At 38.4% G+C, this 9,017-nt stretch overlaps 1 pseudogene; it reads right to left on the reverse strand.

Annotated features, from left to right (window-relative positions):
- The window catches only part of LOC114009246 (uncharacterized), a 12,852-nt pseudogene extending 4,319 nt beyond the window's left edge, over positions 1–8,533 (reverse strand).
- Positions 8,534–9,017: the final 484 nt, after the last annotated feature.

Genomic DNA, 9,017 nt, shown 5'->3' on the forward strand with positions numbered 1-9,017 from the left:
TTGAAATGAAGTGACTGAACCAAAACAGAACTCAAACTCAAAGTGGAAATTACCTGCCAGGTGGATTGTTTGGAAGAATCACAATGCTACCGTCAAGGGGTCAAATGGGAGGTCAAAACCAAATTAGAGATGAAGCAATGGGGAAAAAAAAGAAGAAAGCAGCAGAGAGTTACAAAAAAGTGCTGAAGAAAAAAATAGATCCAGCTTGGTGTTTAATTAGATATGGTGGGGGTGGGTGAGGATAAAGCGGGATGACTCATGTTTGGATCTGGAGAGAACAAGTGTACTCTTAACAAACAAGGAAGTCAGCAGAAACTGGTTCTTGAGGAAGTTTAATTTTAGATATCTGAAGTTTGAGGTGCTGCCAGGGTATCTAAATTTAACCCCTTCATCGAGTGCTTTAATGTAGGGGATGAGAGGTGGTTTTTTTTAATCCTAGGGGATTCCATTACCAGGAAGTGTCTTGCTGTTAACCAATCACCTATATCACTTTCCCAGTGAGTTCCTTACCCTCTCCCTCGGGGTTTTCTGCCACCTTCTTGGATGGGCAGTATCAGGCTTTTCCTATACATTTCTGGATTTAAGACGCTGGAGAATTTGCAGAGCAACTTATTTTTTCCCCCCTAGTTTGTTATAGGGTGTGTGTGCTTGCCAGAGAGAGACAGAGAGAAAAAGTGAAAAAAGACCTCCTCGGGGGGATTTCCATTCTCCTCTCAGGATTTTGGGCACATACATACAATTGCCCAGCATGTTTTCAAGTCATCAGGTCTGAGACTCTAATTGTGCAGTCGGCCATGCTGGATCCAGCCATCTTAACCACCATGCCACCACTAGCTGGCCCAAGGTAGCATTTTTTTCCTTGTTACTATCAATTACTTTTCACAATAAAATGTCAGTGGGTCACTATGGTTTTCTTTACTAAGTATTACCAAAGTTGTCCTGCAAACCAGAGTAAAGCTGTGGAGGAAGAACAGATTAGGTCGTGGGGAGAAATTATGCTATTTTACCATTCAATATATTTTTATGTATGTGGAACTGGCACTCTAGACTGAGGTCAGGAATAGAGAGAGCTGGATTGATTGATCTGGAGTTAGTTGCAGGGAAGTGAGGGGGAAAGTAGGAAAGCAGTAGGTTTTCCGAGTGTATACTTTATCAAGTTCTGTTTTACAATTCACATTTTGTTGGTGGCTGGCTCTATCTTTTAAAATAGATCATACTGTACCAGGACATGGTGAGTCATTCCACATTGTTTTCTTCCTCAGCTCCATTCTGCATTTGTCCCTAATCCCCTTGCTTTTATCTCCAACCATTTCACCAGTGTTTCTGTCTAAACATTTGTCCTGTCTCCATTGAGGTCAGAGAAAAGAGAAATTGACTAAATCCTTCTCATCCAGAAGAGTTTACGGAGTAGTTTGTACCTATAGCACATGTTTCAATGATACCATATAAGTGATAGAAATTAGATTAAAAAATGTTTGCCTTTGTGTGACTCTTTTTTTTTGGAAGAGGGTGCAGAGGCATGTGTGCTTGCCAGAGAGAGAAAGAGAGAAAGACAGAGAGAAAGGGGAGGGGGAGAAATCACTTGCCAAGGTGGTGTGGTTATGCCATAATCCCCTCTCCTCCATTTCTCCACCCTGGTGCGATTTTGGGGGGGCGCACTTGCACATGCACCCAGCATGGCTTTCAAGCTACTGGGTTTGGGATGTGAAACACAAGGTTGCTGTGTGGGATATGGTTCCCTTACCCACCAGGTCACAGGGCAGGCACCTTATGTGACAATTATTAAAAGTTCAAATGTGTTATTGGGAGAAGCCATAGCTTCTAAACATGGGAAAAATGATTAGGATGGGTGTTGCCTAATTGACAATGCAACACCAGATCCTATATGTTTTTGGGATAATACAAATTTATTTTCAATTATATCTTGTGACATGGGTTGAGGATTGTTTTTCTACTAATTTGTACATTTGTGTAAGTAGAATCCTTGCAATTGAGCTTGTGTCCCTTTTTAAGTATATGGTTACTTTGTATCTGCAGTCTCCTCCACATTGGCTCATAGGTCTGTCAATAAAAGAGGAAATTTTATTCTTATACTTAAATCTTATTTGCAATTATGAAAATAAAGTATGGATCATACTCAGTTCTGAAGCATATTTTTAAAGTGAGAATGATAAATAATTGTCTTCCTATATAGGACCGACTATTATGCCAATGACAAAATGCATGAATTAATTCAGCAGGAGGTATTTTGTTTTGCTTAATAAGACAGATCTAGTTTGGGCAATGGCAGTAGGTTAAGGGTCAGGGAAGAGGTCAGCAAAAGACTAATGTAATATTGTAGTTTTTCTTTTTCTGCAGATTTCTATGAATAGTCTTAGAAGCGGACCTCAACAGGCTGTGTGGGTACAGGTGAGGCTGATTCTGTTTTATGGAATCATAGTCACCCACCTCTTCCCTCTGCCTGGGGCCCCTGCCTCTGGGGGCTGAGTTCTTCCTGGTTCCCTCCAACACTGTCCCTCTCTGAATCTTCTCCCCTGACCGTGACCCTTTGCTGTTTTCTAGGGTGGCTCTGAGGAGGAAAGTAACTGAAGCACCTGGTATGTTCTGGACATTATTTTGGGCAGTATTTTTCCTCTTTATTCATTCTGTTGGGCGCAGCTTTGCTCTAATTATAGCAAGGGCCAAATAAGGTGAACTTCAGTCTAGTAACTGTTTAGTTCCACTCTTTTATGATAGAGTTTTGCACATAATTTCCTCACTTATTGGTTATTTTTTATTGTGCCTATAAACTCTATCTAGCTAATTGATTGATCATCTAATTACTAGGGCATGATTGTGGACAAGTTACAGTATTAAAGCTTGTTTTCCTATCTAAAAATTGACACAACAACACTTACATAATAGGTCTGTTCTGTGGATTAGATGAGGTTATGCCTAGTGCCTAGAACATAAGTTTGATGAAAGAATCACTTCAATTCAATTTGCCATCGGTATTGAGATGTGCTAAATTCACTGGCAATTCAGAATTTCAGAGTTTTGGGAATGTGATAAATAATTTTTATATTGTTATGATAGCAACTGTTTGTTGAGTGTGACTAAATATGAGCTGGTCTTCAAGACGTTCACAAAGGCTGGACCTGGAGAACAGAAATTAATTGTTATACACTGGAAGCGAGATGCCACATGACCAAATGTGGTTCAAGTCCTGGTCCTGGTGGCTTGAAAAATATGCTGGGTGTATGTGCATGCCTGTCCCACATCCGGTTGTCATGAAGAAATGATTGTGATGTGATCATGTCTCATTGTAGGAGGTACTTTTGTTTTTTTCCTCACTAATGGGAATAAATTTGCCTTCTGGCAATTAAAAACATATTCATTGAAAATGAGTATTATGAGTAACCGATACATGGATTTCAAAAATTTTTTCGCACCAAAATAAACCATTTGTAATTCCATTTTTCCACAAACTTTTTGAAGTCTCCCATGTATAGGCACCATGTTAAACACTTGACATTACTTTTGAATTCTCACTACAGCATAATGAGGTAGAGATACAAATGATCTCTTCTATAGAGCTTGGATGGAAGTAACTTGCTTAGAGTTACCCTGTTAGGTCTGTCTGACACTGCAGTCTGTACTATGTTATACTGCCTCCCTGTGACCATCTTCTGAATACATGTGTCATGTTCTGAAAGTACAATATACAGACGTAAACAGTTATTCTATGATAACCGTGAGGTGGACTATGAGGTGGAAAATGCTGCATTTGGGGTAGAAAAAAATTATAACAATTGTAAATTTAGACTTGTATGATGGGTTCTATCAGGGAAAAGGACATCTGAAGACAGCTCTTTTCTTTTCTAGAACATTGGTTAAAGGGATGAACTGTAGAATCATATTTCCTGTGTTTGTATCCCAGCTCTGACACTTAGTGCTCTGTGACCAATCACAAGTTTAACTTTCTTTTATTTATTTTTTTATTTTGGAGAGGTTTTCGCTATAGGGCGCGTGCGCTCGCCAGACAGAGAGAGACAGAGGGACAGAAAGCGAGAAATCACCCCCCAGGGGGATGGCCATGCCACAATCCCTTCTCATCCATTCTCCTCTTGGGATCTTGGGCACGCACGCACATGCACCCGGCGTGAGTTTTAAGCCACCGGGTCCGGGACGCGAACCGCAGTCGACTACATGGGAGTCCAGCGACATAGCCATTATGCTAACTGCTGGTCCCAACTTTGTGAACCTTAGTTTCCTCAGCTATAACATGATAATAATAATATTACCCATCTTATAGAGTTATGAAGATTAATTGAGTTAATATATATAAATGTCTTAAAATCTGGCTGATACTTGGTAAACACTGTTAGATATTGTAAGTGCTTCTATGTCTTTGGCTTGATATGTCTTCTGATTTTTTTTTTAAACTTTCTATAGGGTATATATGCTCACTGGAGAGAGAGACAGACAGAGAGAGGGAAAGTGAGAAGGTGAGAAAGCACCTCTTGGGAAAACGGCCATCTGCAATCTCTTCTTCTTTTAGAATTTTGGACAGACATGCACACATGCCAGGCATGTTTTTCAAGCTACCAGGTCCAGGACTTGAACTGGGAAGTTGGCCATGTGGGATCCAGCTACCTTAGCCACCACACCACCAGTTAGCCCTGGTGTTTTCAATTGCACATAATTGTTCCCTTCTTAGCATAGATTTTCTTCCTTCCTTCCTTCCTTTTGCTCTCTCTTTCTTTCTCTTTCTTTCTTTTATTTTTCTTCTTTTCTCTCTCTCTCTTTTCTTTTTAGAGAATTTTTTTGCTATAGGGCATGTGCACTCACTGGAGACAGAGAGAGACAGAGAGACAGAAAGCAAGAAATCACTCTCTAGAGGGGGCTGGCCATGTCACAATCCCTCCATTCTCCTCTCGAGATTTTGGGCATGCATGAACACACATCTGGTTTGAGTTTCAAGTCGCCACAGCAGAAACTTGAACTGTGGTTGGCCATGTGGGAGTCCAGCGACTAAACATTACGCTCTCTGCTGGTCCCAGCACAGATTTTCATAAGGATGTTGTGATACTTGTCCACGGGACTGTGCTGTAGTTTTGAAGATTTTAGTATAGAAAGGAGAAAAGTTCTCAAATTTCTTCCATCTTCAAAAGTGATAAGTGCTCAAGAATAAGTGGGATTATTTATCTTTTAAATGTTTAAATCTGACTTAATATTTATGATATTGAAACCTGCTAAAAATCAATATTAATAGAAGCTAAATATATTGAGTGACCCAATGACCTTATCTTTAGTCATAATTTAAGAGTAGAAGTAAAAGTGTATTTAAAACACATGACTGTGTGGAATCTTCATTTCTGCTGTTTTTATGCATGCATGTGAGTGAGGTGCATAGATAGCCATCTTAGCCTTTTCGCCCAGCTCAAGGAGGAGTTAATAAAGTAATGTTATGTAAAGTGCATTGAACTCCTCAAGAGAGAAGTGTTATATTAATACCTGCCTCACAGTGATGTTCTCAGACTTAATGATAGAAAGTTTGTAAATTGCCTTGGAACTCCCAGCAACATCCTGATGAAGCATCATTTTGTTTTATTGCAAGGAGCTCTAAGTTACACAGAATGCAAGTTAAGGGGGAAATAATATCCCAGTTTTTATTTTACAATGAGAAGTACATAAAATAAAGAGAAAACATTCTGTTCCAGTTCTGAATGGTAGAGTTGATCATTTTAATATTTTTTCTCACTGTTCCTTTTGGGAGGGGGTAGAATTTAGAATGTGGTTTAACTGAGCACTCGTAATAAAAGTACATAATAGTGGAAATAGCAATTGTGATGTAAAGAGATCTTTTAGAACACCAGCATTTAAATATTTAAAAATTACATTCCAGTTTTCAAAGAGTCCAACTCTCTTTTATATGATTACTATTAAGCTTGGCATTTTTGAGACATGTCTTAAATCAATACCTGTAATACTTACAAACATCAGTAGGGAGAATAGTATTGTAAACACATATTCTTGCTGTAGGGTACATTTTAAATGTCTAAACACTAATCAATATAGCGAAATTAAGTATTGACTAAAATAGCTTTATAATAAGTAATTATTGGTTTGCTCTTTTAGAAATTAGACATTTTCACTTTGGGAATAAAGAGTAAATTTACTGTCATGAAATTAAAGTGTTTCTGACCTTTTTGTACAACTTTCCTCTCTCTATGAAATGATTAGGTTTAAATATGATTGCACAGCTGTATTATGTTGCAAGCATCAATTTTTAATTATTATAAGGTCAATGTTAGAACAAATGTGATTAGTACAGTACCTCAGTGTGCTTGTTTACTCTCTGCTTGAACACCACGCCATGTTTACCAGCTCAAGCCTTCTCTACTGATATGGCTAATTAGAGTTACACCAATTCCTTTTTTTTCCCTTTTAGTATTCATCCCATTTAAGTTATTCTGTCAAATTTTTCAGTTTTTAAAAAGATAACTTGCTTGATTTATCTCTTCCCTTCATAGAGGGACACTTACCCATGTGTCTGTGTGTCGATCTCTCTCTGTGTGAAACCATACATAGACAGTAACAACTTTACCATCCTCCTGCCTTGTATAACAGGAATTCTTTCTTCCATATAGTATCACTGAGGACAGATTCGTGTGGAGCCCATCTAAAGAGAAAGGAGTTTCTTTTCAAGGTATAGATTTCTACGTCTTTGTTTATAAAGCTTTGCTACTGGTTCTTGTTCTCCCTATTGCTCTTTACAACTTTGGATTTAGCTCTTTAAATTCAAAGGTATTTACTGCATATAAAAAACCACAGAATAATACATGATCTATTTATTATTAATAAAAATTCCCAAGGCTTGCGGTGTTAATAGTAATTCAAATGTTAATGCAAAAGTGTTTTTAAATTCTTAACTAGCCTACAAAGTTGGTTTTCTTTTGATATATTATTTACATTTTTAAAACAGCAATGACACTAGATTAGAGAAAACCCACACACTTATAATATTTAGTAAATGAAGCAACATAAGCTTTCTGACAAACAAGAACATGTAGGCCAGATATTCCATCTTCAGAGCTTGGGGAATGAATGGTCTGATGCTGGTTGGGCTCCACTGGGAGTCTTAAGATGCAGTTGCAGAGAGACCAGTACTTGGCTATGACAAGTGGAAAAAAGTGCTGGTGGGAAATGACTCATTAGTAGTAATGAGCAGGGTGAGCTAGAAAGAAGATACATTTTGCATTTGTTTCCTTCATACCTCTTTACACGGTTGGGTAGGGGTTTAAGGGACCCCTATAAAAACTTACACCTATGTTAGATGAAGCAGCTTCCAACTCCCTTGATCCTCTCATTCATTATTTTTCAGTCACATATTCTCAAAATAGTTGCTTTTTAAAAAGAAATCATAGTGTGCTCTTGTTGAAAAATTTCAAGTCCTTGTGGATAGAGTCTAATGGTGGAATTCCAGTCATTTCAACAAGACGTTAGAAGATATTTTGAGATCAGATAGTTTTTCCCTGAATCTCTTAAGTTATGACTCAAGAGTAAGCTTACTGGGAACCAGCAGTTAGCGTAATGGCTATGTCGCTGGACTCCCACGTAGTCGACCGCGGTTCGTGTCCCGGACCCCGTGGCTTAAAACTCACGCCGGGCGCGTGTGCGTGCATGCCCAAGATCCCAAGAGGAGAATGGAGGAGAAGGGATTGCGGCGTGACCATCCCCCCTGGGGGGTGATTTCTCGCTTTCTGTCTCTATGTCTCTCTCTGTCTGTCTGGCGAGTGCACGCGCCCTACAGTGAAAATCTCTCAAAAAAAAAAAAAAAAAGAGTAAGCTTACTCAGAATTGTTTAGTGCAAACCCAGCTATGGCTGTCGGCACTGTGAGCCTCTTTGAGGTGACTTTACATTAATGCCCCTAGAACCCTGACTGTCTAACACTGCCTGGGACAGGCTTGCATTTCAGAGTTTCTAGTTTTAGAAATTGCTCTTAACTAGGGTGCTCTTAATTACTAAACTGTATAGCCTTGGCATTTTTGTCATATTTATGGCTAGTGTATTTAGTCATCAAATCTAAAAAAAGGTAGCTACAAACCCGTTTTTGACAATAACATTTATCATTATCATTAACATTTTCAAAATCATATGGGACAAAACGATTCTGTGATTGGAAAAATCAGAAATCTAATTGCCATGTTCCTGTCTTTCTCCCATTCTAGCTCCCAGCTATCTTTGTGCTCCCACTTACACACCAAAACGTTTGTGAATAATGCACTGTCAACTTTGCTGGAGAAGTTTTTTCTTATAAACAGGGCACTTTGAAAGCCAGCAAAAATTTGTTATTATAATATGAACTTGTAGAAAGATGATAAATGAATGAATTAATGGAATATAAAAGCCACAGAAACATTGTTGATCATGGTTAAAATCATGCCTTATTCTTGTCAGCTGTGGAACCTGGACAAAAGCTTTTCGAATCAGGAAAATGTCATACATCTGATGCAGAAGTTGTATGGCATTTTTCTTAGTTACGTCCATGGTGCCCCACCCTTTCCAGGACATAATTAAAACATACTCAAAAGATGGGAAGACCAGCTATGGCAATTCATTTCCTATTTTTAGATTTGCTTTACTTTTTGAGACTGTACTAATTATCTTCCAGATTTTGGACACATAATCATTTGCATGGATCATACATTTAGAACAGATTATATCGTGTTCAGTTTGGTGGCCAGAAGAGTCTAGTGCAGGCAGTACATGTGTGCGTGTGTATGCATGACTCTAATGTGAAAGTGTAAGAAGTACCATTGCTATATACTTTTAAATCAAATAAAATTAATGCATTCATTAGTTACCTTAGTTTGACTAGAGAGTAAATATTAGTCATAATTTGTCACATAATTTTGCTGAATATGGTGTTTTCTAAAGCTACAGAACCGATTTTCACCAAGGCCTGGAGTGGCAGGTTTTCTAGGCCATTGTAGGCAGTAGTCTCCAGGTTAGGATTTGTTGAGTGGTCAAT

This window comes from Tupaia chinensis, unplaced genomic scaffold, assembly GCF_000334495.1.
Source record: "Tupaia chinensis unplaced genomic scaffold, TupChi_1.0 Scaffold000498_1, whole genome shotgun sequence".
Taxonomy (NCBI): Eukaryota; Metazoa; Chordata; class Mammalia; order Scandentia; family Tupaiidae; genus Tupaia; species Tupaia belangeri.